This window comes from Myotis myotis, unplaced genomic scaffold (assembly GCF_014108235.1).
Source record: "Myotis myotis isolate mMyoMyo1 unplaced genomic scaffold, mMyoMyo1.p scaffold_m19_p_3, whole genome shotgun sequence".
Classification (NCBI taxonomy): domain Eukaryota; kingdom Metazoa; phylum Chordata; class Mammalia; order Chiroptera; family Vespertilionidae; genus Myotis; species Myotis myotis.
The window spans coordinates 155,210,478-155,225,702 of record NW_023416335.1 but is presented as its reverse complement, the minus strand read 5'-3'; the positions used below and the strand labels follow the sequence as shown (position 1 = coordinate 155,225,702).

The 15,225-nt window shown below is 41.5% G+C and overlaps 1 pseudogene; it reads left to right on the top strand.

The window, feature by feature from the left end:
• LOC118650633 overlaps nt 1-15,225 on the top strand; it is a 36,084-nt pseudogene that overhangs the window by 3,631 nt on the left and 17,228 nt on the right.

Genomic DNA, 15,225 nt, shown 5'->3' with positions numbered 1-15,225 from the left:
GCCCTGACTGGATCGGGTCACGGGCGGTGGGCAGGCAGCTTCCGGGTCTGCACACAGGGCCGGCCTGCGGCCCTGGACCTGATAGGGTCACGGGCAGCAGGCAGGTGGCTTCTGGGGCTGACGCATGGGGGCCTGGATGGCAGCTGGAAATGGTGGCTCACGCTGTCCCGCCCTGCCTGCAGTATGCAAATTAGCCACCATCTTGGATGGCAGTTAATTTGCATATGGTGCTGATTAGCCAATGGGAAGCGTGTCAGAGGTACGGTTAATTACCCTTTTTGTCTATTATTAGATAGGATGGTTTGTTAAGTGAGCAAAACTTGATGGGACAAACAATACATTGTTTTCTATTTTTTTTATTCCTCTTGTAAAACACATTTTGAATCTACTTACCCTATTACTGACATCCCAGAAGGATATACAACTCTGAAACCACCCTTAATTACGAAATCTGATTCTACCTTACATTAAACTTCCATCTCATTCAAGTTGAAGTCTCCTCTCTTCCATCAATTTAGATCTGTTTTCCTGGGGACTTGCTCTGCTGAAGAAGTGATTGATCTGGTCTTCATTCATTTACTCCTCTCTCTGCTGAGGGTACTGCCAGGGGCAGAGCAGGGTTTGGGGGAAGAAGGTAGGCAAAAGCCTTACTTGATACGGCTATTTAATTGGCCCTAAGTGGACTTTCTCAGTGCCCTGATGTAGGCAAACACACAGGCTGACCTCTTGCTTCCTTTCTTCAGCTTCCTTCTCCTGGGGGTACATCATAGAGCTTGTTAAGTAGGATCCCTTTGAGACAACTCAAGGCTAGGTAACTACCTGGCACCTGAGTGCCTGTGGGGATCTTATGCATCGTGGCTTTACCAAATGGCCAATGTACAGGTTCAGAAATTAGCTCTCTTCCCTGCTGCCCAAGTTTCTTTACCAGCTCCACCCTTCAGACTCCTGCAGGCAAGAAGCAGACCTGGATGTCGATGTTTCCAAGTTCACATACACTTCCAAATATTTGATAATCCATATCAAACCCTGCCCAGAATTTTCATAGCATTCAATTGAAAGATCAGGAGGGGTCCTTAAATGTCCTTTACTTTTACACTTCTTAAGAAACCTCCTTTTACGTTTCTAGTCTGTCATCTAAGTCAGTGGTTCTCACCCTTCCTAATGCCGCGACCCTTTAATACAGTTCCTCATGTTGTGGTGACCTCCAACCATAAAGTTATTTTCATTGCTACTTCATAACTGTGATTTTGCTACTGTTATGAATCGTAATGTAAATATCTGATATGCAGGATGTATTCTCATTGTTACAAACTGAACATAATTAAAGCATAGTGATTAATCACAAAAACAATATGTAATTATATATGTGTTTTCTGATGGTCTTAGGCGACCCCTGTGAAAGGGTCATTCAACCCCCCAAAGGGGTCGCGACCCACAGGTTGAGAAATGCTGATCTAAGTGGTTGGGGCTGTGTTCATTTTATAATAGGTTCTTCATGGATACAATGAGTCTTTTCCCCAGAATTCTGAGACTATTAGAAAAGTTGATTACATCATGTTATAAAAACAGTCAAGAGAGGTTGACTAGACAGCAGAAAGAACACAACAGATATCAGGAACTGCCAAGAATGTGCAGAGTGGAATGATTTGCCTGAGAGAGCCAGAGTCATTCTGTGAGGGATTAGACACAGATGTTTGGGTTTTTGTTTTATTTCTAATGTGGATTGCACTATGTTGGTATTGTGAGGCTTTTGAACATATAATCTGGGAAGTGATAGATTCAAATTTGTTCTTTCAAATGAAAATGAGTTTTCAGGTATGCAGAGAGAGAAGGAGAGAGAGGAGGAGGGAGCGGAAAAGAGAAAGAGAGAAGGTTATGGGAATAATTTAAAGGGAGTAGAGAGTGGAAGCACTTAAGAAGGCAAAGACAGTTGGAAATGTGAAAAGAAGGTGGATGCAAAAAAGATTATGGAGATACAAATAGCAGGTCCTAGTAACTGGTCAAATATGAAGAAAAAAATAGGCTCAGTTAAAGGCCATGGTAAATCTGAGTTAGTTCTGTGAATTGCTGAATGTTATGAATTAGAACTGGTTTGTCACGTATGCTATGAGTTTGGGTGTAAATATTACTTCTCTGCTTCACAGAATCTTTACTTTAAAATTTAAATCATTCCCTGGCAGGTTTGGCTCAGCCGATAGAGTGTCAGCCTGTGGACTGAAGGGTCCCAGGTTTGATTCCAGTCAAGGCACTCACCTCAGTTGCAGGCTAGATCCAGGCCCTGGTCAGGTGCATACAGGAGGCAACCTATCAATGTGTCTCTCTCACATAGATGTTTCTCTCTCTGTGTCTCTCCCCCTCCCTTCCACTCTCTCCAGAACTCAATGGAAAAATATCCTTGGGTGAGGATTAACAATAACAAAAAAATTGAAGTCATAATAACTTCCATATTAACTTGGAGAATCTAAGTCCACAAAAAAAATGCTAATCTTTATCTCTTCTCATTTTTCTCCATGTGCAAAGGTAATTTTACTCCTGTCTTTTAGGTCCTGTTCAACATGTTTTTCAAACAAATAGACCAATAGTACTGAGCATGTGCTAGGCATGATTCCACCTGCTTTAAATATTGGCTCTTTCAATTTTCACACTGACCCTATAAAACAATGATTACCTACTTTTTATAGGGGAAGAAATTGAGCCTCTAAGAGCCACCCAAGATCATGCAGCTAATGAGAAGCAGAGCATGGATTTGAGTCTGAGTAGTTCATGCTGCTAATTACTCTACTGTCTTTCTTCCCTACAGAAGCCACCTTGACTCCTTCAACTGCAGGAAGTTGCTCCATCCACTCTAGCTGGAATTGCTGTACTGCTTGATCTGGACTCCTAGGCTGATTATTTTTTGCCCCCTTGAGTTAGAATTACCTATGTAAATATGATAACTAGATTCTATGAGGTAGTGAAGTCCTGTGAGGCAAGGACTACTTCTCATTCATCTTTGTGCCTCCAACCTAAAAGAGTAAAGCATTATAACATATTGAGAAATAGCACAAACCCTAGAATCAGCCAGACTTGAGCAGCCTGATTTGCTGTGTGACTTGAACCCAGTTCCTAAGATTCATATGCTTCAGTCTCCTTATCTACAAGATGGAGTAAAGATCTTTCTATTGTGTTTGTTATGTAGATTAAATAGGTAATGCATATAAAATTTTCAAAATAGTTCCTGATGTAGTCAGCACTCATGCAATATCTATTGTTTCCATTTTTGCTGCACATAAAAACCCTTAAAAGATATTTGTTAAATTATTAATTCTCTTTTTGAGATTTTGTGTGGATCTGGCTAGTAAAAAACACAGAAGAGATCTCACCTATTTAAAGTCACAGGAAAAATATCTTAAAACGTTATTTTAATCAAGTATTTCTACTTTCAGGTTTATTGACTAATCACCCACTCAAGTTTTAACTTATAAGGAACAGCTGTCAATTATTACCCAATAGTTTATTTTTGTGCATATGAAAATGACATTCAGATAGAAAAGACATAGGGGCAGCTTTGTTTGAAAATTTACCCAGTATCTTACAATATTTCCATCTGTACAATGAATAATAAATCAAACCCAAGATTAAGACTAATCATTTGTAATTTAGGAAACAAAAATACATAAATATAAAGCATAATTGTGCGAGCAAAATCAATTGGGACTGAGAACAAATGGGTTTATGAGCTGTTTATTATTCCAAATAGCAACAAGAAAAGCAGATGTTTTCTAAGAAATAGTAGCAGATAATTACTTTTCATTCAACCTTGATTTAAAGACATTATATATTGTCCTCTTTAGGTTCTTATGTAAAAACAATTAATGGAGAATGTTATGACTCAACAAGGTATCAACGCAGGAAATCTCCAAACCTGTAGAGAATTTTCATTAGTTTATTTGAGCCAAAACTCAGGACATATGTAGGGGGGCGAGATCTCAAATGCTCTGGGGAATAAGTTTTGCAGGTTTTTTTTATATATTTGAAATTAAGGAGGGTACATAAGGAGGATTACATGAAGGTGAGAGAAAGCAAGGCAGGAATCAGATTACAAAATAGTTAAGATTAAGTGTTCTCCTGAAGGTGCTCCACTTTAGAGGGAGCTGCCTGAAAGGGGGCATTTCCCAGTTGTGTTCACCTTGATGCACAGATACAATGAACGGGGCCTGCTTAAGGCAAAGAGACACCTTTTACTAAAGAAGTTACATGTCTGGGGAGTGACTGCTCACCATGATCTGCCCAGATAGGAATTTGTGATCAGATCACCCTGGAAGGTTACTTTCCATAAAACCCCATTTTTGTCCATAAAGGCAAATCATATTTTATACTTGTATTTCTTTTCTCAGACTTTGGAAAGGTACAAAGAACATATGATTCCCATAAACTCCAAATCACACTCTCCTATTATATTTATTGTCTGGCTGGATGAGGCAATAGTACATGAACTACAAATTGTTGCTATAATGGAAATGCAAACATTATATGTCTGTATTTCTTTCTTTAAGGGGCTTTCCAAAAGAAAAGCTATTATATTACACAGGATGGAAAACAGGGGCATTATTTTAAATGAATCTTCATAACATTTTAAATGCCACCCATGCCATACATGGTTCTCTTTAGCCTTCACTTTCTACTAATCCTTCACTTTTATTGGAAGATTTTAAGAGGAAGATAGATAATACTGATATTCTTGCAAAGAATGAAATGCTGAAGGTGGAATAAAATTAGAAGTAGGAAATCATTCAAAAGAGTATTCTAATCATCCAGGTACAGCTTGATGAAGGCTTGAATTAGAATTCATTTCTGTTACCTAAAAGTAAACTTTTTATGCTTGTAATTTTTTAGTTCAAATTCTAGCAGTAAAGGTGTTTCCCATTAAACGGATTTACAATTTAATGAAGCTGTAAGCCATTTAAATCTAACGCTTATAGGGAGAAAGTAGGTGATAGACTCTGAGTTACTAGAGTTGAAACATAAATTCATTTGATTTCATGAGTCCTGGAGCCTCTCTGTGATTACTCAGTTCACGTGGGGAATCTTTGAGAACCTTAAAGCAATGAACGCTGAGCAAGAAGGAGCTGGCTTGACTGATTGGAAAAGGCAGAAGGCAGAGTCCCAGAGCCAGGTGCTGCGGAAGCTGTATTAACACATCGTGCCACACAGCAGTGGGAACGCTCCTCAGGTGAACATCAGACGTTTCAGAAGAAGCAAGAGGGCCATTTCCTGAGGGATGAGGGCTGCCTGATGTCACAATTGGAGTCAGCCTAAAATATCAGGCATGATTGTGAAGGAGGGTATAATGCCACAAGAAAGAAAGAAAAAAAAAAGCTGAATCACTGGCTGCCAAGGGCTGAGAGTAGGAGTGGTTTGTCGACTTGATTGTGGTGGGAGTGACAGGACCGTGTATGCATTTGTCAAAACTCATAGGACTTTTTACCTAAAAAGGATGAATTTTCCTGGAGGTAAATTATACCTTATTAAACGTGAATAAAAAATATTAAAAACAAACATGAATTAGATAGAAAGGTGAACATGCTAATAGAAGTTTTAAAATACCACATATGTCGCCCTAACCGGTTTGGCTCAGTGGATAGAGCGTCAGCCTGTGGACTGAAGGGTCCCAGGTTCGATTCCGGTCAGGGGCATGTACCTTGGTTGCGGGCACATCCCCAGTAGGGAGTGTGCAGGAGAGAGCTGATCGATGTTTCTCTCTCATCAATGTTTCTAACTCTCTATCCCTCTCCCTTCCTCTCTGTAAAAAATCAATAAAATATATTTTAAAAAATAAAATAAAATACCACATATGTGAACAATTTAATCCACAGCAATTTTAAATTACAGTATGTCGTTAAAGAGACAACCAGAGTTTAAAAAGAGGAAGGAGATAGGAACTCGCATACTCATCTGATTTATTTGATTGCAGGCTTAGTGATACTGTGTATTCTTTATAGGCGGAAATTTCACATAGTTCTGTGTCTTGAATGTGGCCCCTAAAGGTAGAGAGAGGCAGTGCCTGGTTTGCATTTCTAAACGGGTATATGGCAGGTTGGGTTCTCCAGAAGCAAACAATGACATTGCATCCACTGGGCAGTGTGTTATTTAGAGAAGAGAACAGGGAGTAAACAAGATTGGGCAGGGAAACAAATACAGCTGTGATGTGGACCCAACAAAGCCTTGGCCAGTTTGTCACACAGCTCCAAAAAGAAATCAGGTGATCCCATGGCATCTATTGATTCTCCCTGAACCAGTCTTGACAGTAAACAGACAGGTACATCAACCCTAGGTCTGCCACAGTGTCCAGTGGTGGTGTAAATGGCCAGGCCTTCCACCCTGCCCTGCTCAGTTACTAGGTGCAGGTGAAGCAGTGTGCTCTAGCAGAGGCCAACACCAAAGGAGGGATACTAGAGGCTGTATGCTGACGACATTCTCTCCAGCAAGTTGTTCTTTGAAGGGTATCTGAGTGGTGCATCTTCAAAGCTTCACTCTTTGCTCTTCTGGCATCCACTTCTCCATACATGTTCAAGAAATAACTCCTGGTGCAGCAGAATTCTGGTGAGCCTTTCTTCCAGTGGAGACTCTTAGAAGTGGGAGGTTAGTGAGACAAATGACAGCTCCTGCCACAACAGTCATCCTTGGAGAAACCATTGATACTCATTTGTGATCTTCTCCCTCCCCCACTATACATTCTAGCTTTCCCTCACTCTCAGCTGTCTTCTACTGACATTAGTGACAAACCTGATGGCATGAACCAGACTCTCATCACCAATGGGCCTAAGCCTCTTGGTTATCATGCCATTCTCAGCCTGAATTTGAGGTACCTCTTTATGTAACAGCTAGTGACCCAGTGCACGGATTCGTGCCCATTGAAAGGAAATTAATTAGAAGGTGGCTGGCAGGGCGGAACTGGGCGAGATGGGTGAACACACCCTGGAGCCAACCTCCTGAGGTCTCTCCTTGGCATCTGGGAAGTGAGCAGGGTCCCTCGGCAGGTGGGACCTGGTCTGTGGGGATTGGGCTGTAACTGGCTCTCCGACATCCTCCAAGGGGTCCTGGAGTGCAAGAGGGCACTCTGCAAAGTTGCTGTTGTACAGGGTATGGAATGCAAATGCAATTGTGCAGTAAACCAGATTAGGGGCTTGACAGTGCACCAGCAGCAACATAACCCATGGCCAAAGGTGGAATCGCGTGGCCCCAGGAGGAATCGGGCTCCCTCCTCTCTGGTTTCAGAGTGCGTCACCTGAGAACCCCCACTGCCAAGTCACTGCAGCTCAGCAGCTCCTCCATTGAGCGTCTGCCCCCTGGTGGTCAGTGCACATCATAGCTACTGGTCATTCCACCATTCGGTCAATTTGCATGTTAGGGTTTTATTATATAGGATTGAGTAAGGGGGTATCAATAGCTGCTGATGTGAATTATCTGGAATTCCATATGTATTTTTTCCTGCTCTGACTGAGGTGGAAGCTCTATTTCCCTCTGATGACCAGTCAATTACTCCTGACAAGAAAGTGATTTCTCTTCTTTCCTGTTGGTTCCTGGGTATAAGGGACCCAAAAAGGCCAGGTAGCAGCCAGAGATTATGATTCAATGGGAACCTTGCTGTGCCCTGGAAAAAAGTGTGTCCTATTTGGGGGCTAGGACCTCTAATACTATACAGCTCAGTGTTGTGGGACAGAAGCACACATTCTACAGTTCTGCCTCATGACTACTCTTTTATGGGCAGATGGCATGATCCTGCTCCAGAACCCCAGGGACCTTCCATGGGATTCCCTCACTGAAGATTGCCACAAACTCCATGTGTTATTTTTGCTCCACCACTATACCCCCAACACAATGGAGAGTGTTGAATTGGGCTTCTCAAGAAGCCAAGGACCTTGCTTCAAAGATGTCAGCTTTTTAATCCTTCAGTCTGTGAGCCATATTTATAGGTCAAACAGAGGCTGCCTCCAAACCAGAAGAGGTAAACCAATGGCATGCTTCCCTTTTTATAGTAGGAGGTGCACAGTATCATAATTTACTTTAGACAGGATATCCTGGCGCATCATGGAAAATTATTTCATTATAAATTTTACAGAAGAGCAAGGCTTCTGAATATTGCTACGTTGATATCCCACCCCTTGGAGTGATGTATCTTGCCAAGAACTCTAGTCTGTTTTCCATCTCTTGCTTATTCCGCCTGCTAAATATAATGCTACCAACGTAATGGATCAATATGATGTTCTGTGGGATGTCCAGGTGGTCACATCTCTTCCTAGTATATTATGAGAGAAGGCAGGCGAGTTAGTAGAGGAACAGAGAAAAACTCTAAATGTATATTGTTGTTCATTCCATGTGAATGTGAATTGTCTCATCATCTTTTCTGATTGGCATAGAAATATATGTTGTTGTTTTTTTTCCAAGGAAGTTTCTAAGGAGACCTCCATTAGGCCTTCTCCATTATAATAATTTTTACTTTAAAGACCAAAACTGAAATGTGGGAGTTGGTTCCAGTGTTTGAATCCTAGATGTTTGAATCCGAGATGGAAATGACCACAGAATGGGTCCATTGATACAGTGAGCTCACTGTAAGCGGGGCCTTGGTCATATTCCATTTAGTATCTGGAGCTCATTATGAAGAGGAGTAATGATACATACTTTGGGTCCTTAGGTGTCAATGTAGACTCATTCACTCTGCCCTTTAATCCTCATAATATCTGGGTTTTTCCCTTGCCCAGTGAAACGGCTGTAGGTGCCTTTGGGGGAAAAAACCAGAGGTAATCATGTCATGGTGCTGTAGAATTGTTTCTCCTAGGAACTAGCCACCTCTGAAACCAAAGTGCTTGAGTTCTAAAAACTGGCAAACAGGCTCAGATCTAAAGCAAAGATTTGTGATATAAAAATTTATATTTTATAGTGTGACTGCTTCCCCTCCACTTCGTATGTCATGTGCTATTTTTTTTTTTTTTTTTAGTGAGAGAGGGAGGAAAGGAGAGAAACATTAATTTGTTGTTCTACTTACTTATGCATTCATTGGTTGATTCTTGTATATGCCCTGACCAGGGATCAAACCCACAACCTTGGTGTGTCAGGACAATGCTCCAACCAATCAAGTAACTGGCCAGGGCCTGCAGTATTCTATTAATCATCTTCATAACACTCTGTGGATGAGCCCCTCTATGATGCCACGCCAAGCTTATTAGTCATTTACAATTATTACTATATCCTGATTTCTGGTAGTTAAGCACGCTTATCTAAATTATGTTGTTTTGAGGCCTGATCGGCCCCATTGTTATCAGTGAGCCTAGTTCTGTAACAGTCTTGCCTGAACTACAGAGGAGAGCAACTAAAGAAGATTCTAGTGATGTGAGTGCCCCTATGACCAGCACACTCCTATGGCCTTGTCTAATGCTGTGCTATAAAGGCCTCCCTGTAGGAAATAATTGTCTGGGAAGTGTTTTGGTTGTACATAATATACACAGTACTGCATAACCACTTCCCTGAGCTTTTCAATGCTTTCCTTTACCATCTGCCATGGGAATTCTGGCATTCCAACTTTGCTCACTATAATGCTTAATTTTAAGTATCAATCTGGCTGGGCTGTAGGAAACAGTTGTTTGGCTGAACACCAGTCTAGATGTCTCTGTGAAGGTATTTTTTAAATCTCATAAACATTTAAGTCAGTAGATTCCTTAAAATAATAAATCCCAATTTCTCTACCCCAACATGTATGTGTACATGTGTGCATGTGTGTGCGTGTGCATACATGTGTACATGTGTATATGTGTGTGTGTGTGTGTGTGTGCATGTGTATGTACTATTGAGCCGCTTCTCTGGAGAACCTTGACTAACACACTCATTATGGGCTATTGCTTTATCTGTTTTTCTAGGAGCCATTCTCATAGTGAATTCACACCATCTCTTGGGATAGTTGCCAGTGTATTAAATCCTGTATCATGAGCTTTTTTCCCAATCCACCATCTGTGGTGGAACTGCCGCCAAGGTGCAGATTTTTGTGAAAACCCTTGTGAGAAAGACCATCACTCTAGAGGCTGACCCCTTGGATGCAAGAGAAAATGTAAAGGCCAAGATCCAAGATAAGGAAGGAATTCCCCCTGATCAGCAAAGACTGATCTTTGCTGGCAAGCAACTGGAATATGGATGTTCTTTGTTTGACCATAACCTTCGAAAGGAGTCCACTCTTTATCTTGTGTTGAGACTACGTGGTGGTGCTAAGCAAGAGAAGCAGTCTTACACCACTCCCAGCAGGAGTGAGCATAAGAGAAAGAGGGTTAAGCTGGCTGCCCTGAAATACCATAAGGTGGATGAGATGGCACAGTCGCCTTTCTCGGGAGTGCCCTTAGAATCTAATGCTTAGATGAATGTGTGCTGGAGTTTTATGGGCAGCCACTTTGACAGACATTGTGGCAAATGTCTGACCTATTACTTCAATAACAACAGCAAATCCTGTATGATGAGAAAGTGCTGCTCTTTTAGGCATATGTTGTCAGTTTGGCTCAAACTCTTATAAAAATTCTCTATATGTTTGGACTTTTCTAACATTGACACAGGTTATATCTGAGTTTATATATGGCTCTCTCGAGTTAGGTATTCCAGTCAAAGTCTTGGTAATATAACTAGTTTCCAATTGTGCTCTGTTATTATAAGGAGAACAGATTCTTATTGAAGTTATGCAAATAAGAATACTGCCATGAAAATGACAACACTCACTGTGAGTTTCTGAAGTCTGAAGAGATCAAGTAGGGAGAAACACAGAAGTCTCAATTTTGCTTACAAAGGTAAAATTTACCAAATAGCTAGTGCCGGGAGCCGGTCCATGCTTGCTGTTTCAAGGGACCTGGCATATATGGCATACTGTTCTTAATATGTTTGCTCACCTTCTTGGCACTATGTGTTTTAACCAAGGCCTCTGAGAAAGGTTGTTTCCCCAGGTAGGGATTTTCCCCTGAAGTTAGGGAGGGAATAAAACCTCTTAACTAAGTGCCAGGCGGGTAATTAATTAATCACTTTAACTATGAACAATCATGCTTAAGCTACATAATCTTTACTCCCTGGAATGGAGATAAGAAACGCCCTAACCTTTGGAATGGAGATTGATAGGATTGGAATCAACTGGTATAAATGCAGATGTAACAAGACAGAACTTAGAAGACAGAACCTACACAGAACCTAGAGACAGAAGAACTTCGCTGGAGAGAACATGGCAAAAGATCCTGGACAGAAACTGGCAACAGAACCTAGAGACAGAATCTAGCGAGAGAACCTGGCTGAAGAACCTAGAGACAGAACCTGGATAGAACATGGCAAGAGAACCTGACTAGAACCTGGTGGCTGAACCTGGCTGGAGAACCTGGACAGAACCTGACTGGAGAACCTAGTGAGGGAACATGGCTACAGAACCTGGCTGGAGAACCTAGCAAGAGAACATGGACACAGAACCTGGCTGGAGATCCAGACCAGAACTTGGCTGGAGATCCTGGCTAGGCTGCTGATCAACTGAACGCTGTCTCCATGTCATTCCTTCTTCGCCGACTCCGTCCACACCTTTGGGGACCCCTGGACCTGCTGGGGCTAGACCCCAGCAAGCTAGCTTATATTTAAAAAAAAAAAATCCTTATATCTGGAAAACAACTACAACAACAGCAAAAACCAACCAAATAAAAAACCCAAAAAGACCCACAACAGCAAAGAACCAGCAATATTTCAACCAAAAAGTCATGAAAATTGTAACCATTCTTATCAGTTTAGTCCTGTGTAATTAAACCTGTTCTGCTTAAATCCGGTTTTTCTATTAGTTCACTTGACCTTGCCTGATAATTAAAGGCAATAGGGTCAGTGATCATTCCAAGAATTTTGCGAGGCTATCTGTCAAGGCTGATATAATTTGCTCAGTGAAGTGAGTGCTCCAATCACTAGAGATTGTGGAGGGTAATACTCCAACTAGGAAACACATGTTCTATTTTTCTTTTTTGCCACTTTGAGGGCATCAGCCTTGTGGCAGGAGAAAGCTTAAACTCATCCAGAAAACTTACATGCAACAAGAATATTGATACCCCAAAATAAGTGGCAATCGAATGAAGTCTAACTTAAATGTACTATAATGGATTAAAAAAAATGCAAAAACTGAAAAAAGGGTTTTTTTCCAGAAAGTCTGAAAGAACTAAGTGGCCACCTTAAGTTTCCCATAGCCGTTTGTTTAATGTATAGCCATTTTCTACCCATCTTAATTTCTTCGATTCAGGAGCAGACTGTAGCCATGTTACAGGAATATCAAGATGGCAAAGGTCTGGCAATGGAGGGTTTTGTTTGCAGAAACAGAATGGACTTTATCCTCTGAGATGACATGATATTGTATATAGTGAACCCTAAACACTCCACCAAAAACTATTAGAACTGGTAAATAAATTCAGTAAAGTAGAAGGATAACATCCTAACCTGTAAAGAATTTTTGTGTTTATTTAAGCTAACCTATCGACAATTGGCAGGAAGCAGAATCTCAACCGACTGGGATAATGCTCTAGAGAATGGTGGGCTTTCATCTATTTTTATACATTGCAATCAAAGGAGGAGATATAGGTGGGTTACATGAAATCCACTGGTGATAGATTAGAGAGGCAGAGGCAGGAGAAAGCAAAGCAGGGAAACCTCCGGGATTGGATAAAGAGTAAAATGATAGACACATACTTCTTTTACTCAGGTGGTTACAGGGTATTTAACAGTCAACAATTGACATGATAACAATAACAATGATGGAATTTGTGGTATCTCTCCTGGTGCCCAGGGCATTTGATTGTGCCCTGAGGAGTCTGGAAAAGAGGCAAGAATGAAGGAGGCAGACATACTGGCTCTAATCCCCCTTACCTAGAATAACATATGTCACTTCACCCTCAAGGTGAAACTGGACATCCAAGGGGTCCAGGTGGCCTATCACTACTTGAGCCAATGAAGCAGAGACAGGGTTGAATTGTATGAGAGTTTATTTCAATAATGCTGGCAGTATAGGAAAGCAGGTCATCCAGGAAAATCTGCTCTGCAACCCCCCATAAACCAGCTGCTTATGTTGGGTAGGACAAAGATTACATGGGGAAGTAAGGATTACTGGTATGGGGAAGTAAGCTATGCACGCCCGGGTGGGACTCCATTGTTTGGGCAAGGCGTTGTTAATCTTTCCATGAATATAGGCAGTTCTTGGAAGGCAGCTATGCTAACCACTATACCACCAACGCCCCATATAGGCAGTTCTTGAATGAGAATAGACCCCATTCCAAAGTTAACTCCCACATCCAAAGTCGACCCCCTGGCCCAAGGTTGTCTCCCAGGTCTCCAGGGCATACAACTCTCAACCAGGTTAGAATGTCCTCTCTTTAACCAGAACAAGGCAATCATGGTTAACAGAGCATGATTAATGTTTCCCATAACCCTAGCTAGTCCCCAATATTCCACTTTGGCCCCTAATAAAGGTTCTTCTGGCTGGTTTAATAATCAAATAGACATGAGACAGATTAGCAAGAGAACATAACCAAATTTAATGCATACATATGTATGGGAACCCCAAACACATGAGAGTCAGAGACCCCCCCACATGCATATGAGGTTCGGAGACACCAAGGGGGACTGAGGTATATAAGACATCCTGAGCTTGGGATGAATGAGATAATGCACCTTCTGTACCTGGCCCATTGTCCTGGCTCTGTTCATGTCTGTCTAACTGCCTACAGCAGAAACTAAAATTCAAGTTTTGTCCTAGCTTACAGACTAGCTATGGCAAAAGTAAGGCAATGTGAATTTAGCCAAGTGACTTAACTTGTCTTCAAATCTGTAAATGTGAGTAATCTACTGCAGTTATTGTATTAAATGAGGAAATCCATCTAAGTACTTAGGACAGTGCCTGACATTAAGTTAAGCCCTTGTGTGGAGGAAGAAACAAGAAACGTTCCTCTAACCTCCAGGCTCTTCTGCCTGGTGTTATTATCAAACAGACTTGAGCCAGATTAGTGTAGATGAAGAGGGGTCACATGCTAACCTTGTTACTGATTGGGGTTACCTGCTAGGACCTGAGTTCTCAGATTTTAAGAGAGAGAAATGGTCAGGCTGCTTTAGCTTACTGGGAAGTCAGAGAAAAGGGGGCCTTGGAGACAGGTTCTGGGGGTTAGCAAGGGATGAGCTGCAGCTGCCCATTTCTTTCCTGGTTGCAAGTCTCATGGGGTTCCTTAGAAGATGGGGGGGGGGTACATGCTTGTGGGGGAAGGGTAGAAAGGGGGACCCAGGTATATAAGACATCCTGAAGTAGGGATGAGATAATACACCATGGGTGCTTCAAAGTGTCATGGCAGGCTGGTAAGAACAGAGGTTTAGTAAATAGAAATTTAGTCTGCCCTCAAGGTAGGTTAAAAGAGGCTATCTCTAATAATCACTTTTGGGAAAGGCTCTTCCAGGTAGTTAACTTAGGGGCAGGAGTTACTCTTGAGCTTGTGGCTAAAATTGCCTTTAGCTCAAAAGAGTTTCTTTCTTTCTTTTTAAAAAATATATGTCTTTTTTAAAATTTTTATTTTAGAGAGGAAGGGAGAGAGAGAGAAACATCAGTGATGAGAATCATGGATCTGTTGCCTCCTGTATGTCCTCTAATGGGTATCAAGCCTGCAATCCGGGCACGTGCCCTAACCGGGAATGGAACTGTGACCTCCTGGTTCATAGGTCAATGCTCAACCAGCGAGTCACTACCGCTGGGCTCAAAACAGTTTCTATAGCAGAGGGACATGTTGGGGTGACTTGATCTGAACCTCCACACATTTAATAAATATGTGAAATTTTCTTTTTAACTATATTGCCATTTTGATTCTTTGTCTTTGGGGCTTCAAAGTTCTAATGATTTTAGCTAACTTATCTTGGCGTCTCATAAATGATGTCAAGTTCTAAAATCAACAAGAAAAGCTTCCGGGAAGTTATATTATTATTATCTAGGATTAACATAACATTTTATCTTTCATTTTTTAAAGACCAGAATAAGAGGTGAGGTCAGTTAAATTGACAGAAAAACTGCAGTAGGAATCCTCAAATCTAAGCCTGCGTTTATCCTTCTGGACAGTTTCTTTTCCTCTTCAACCTTCAATGTATTAAAGGAACTCAAGCTAAATGTTCATTTCCAGTCCGTCCTCTTTCCAATTTCCCCAAGAAACAGGGGAAAGGGGGGGGGGGCGGGGG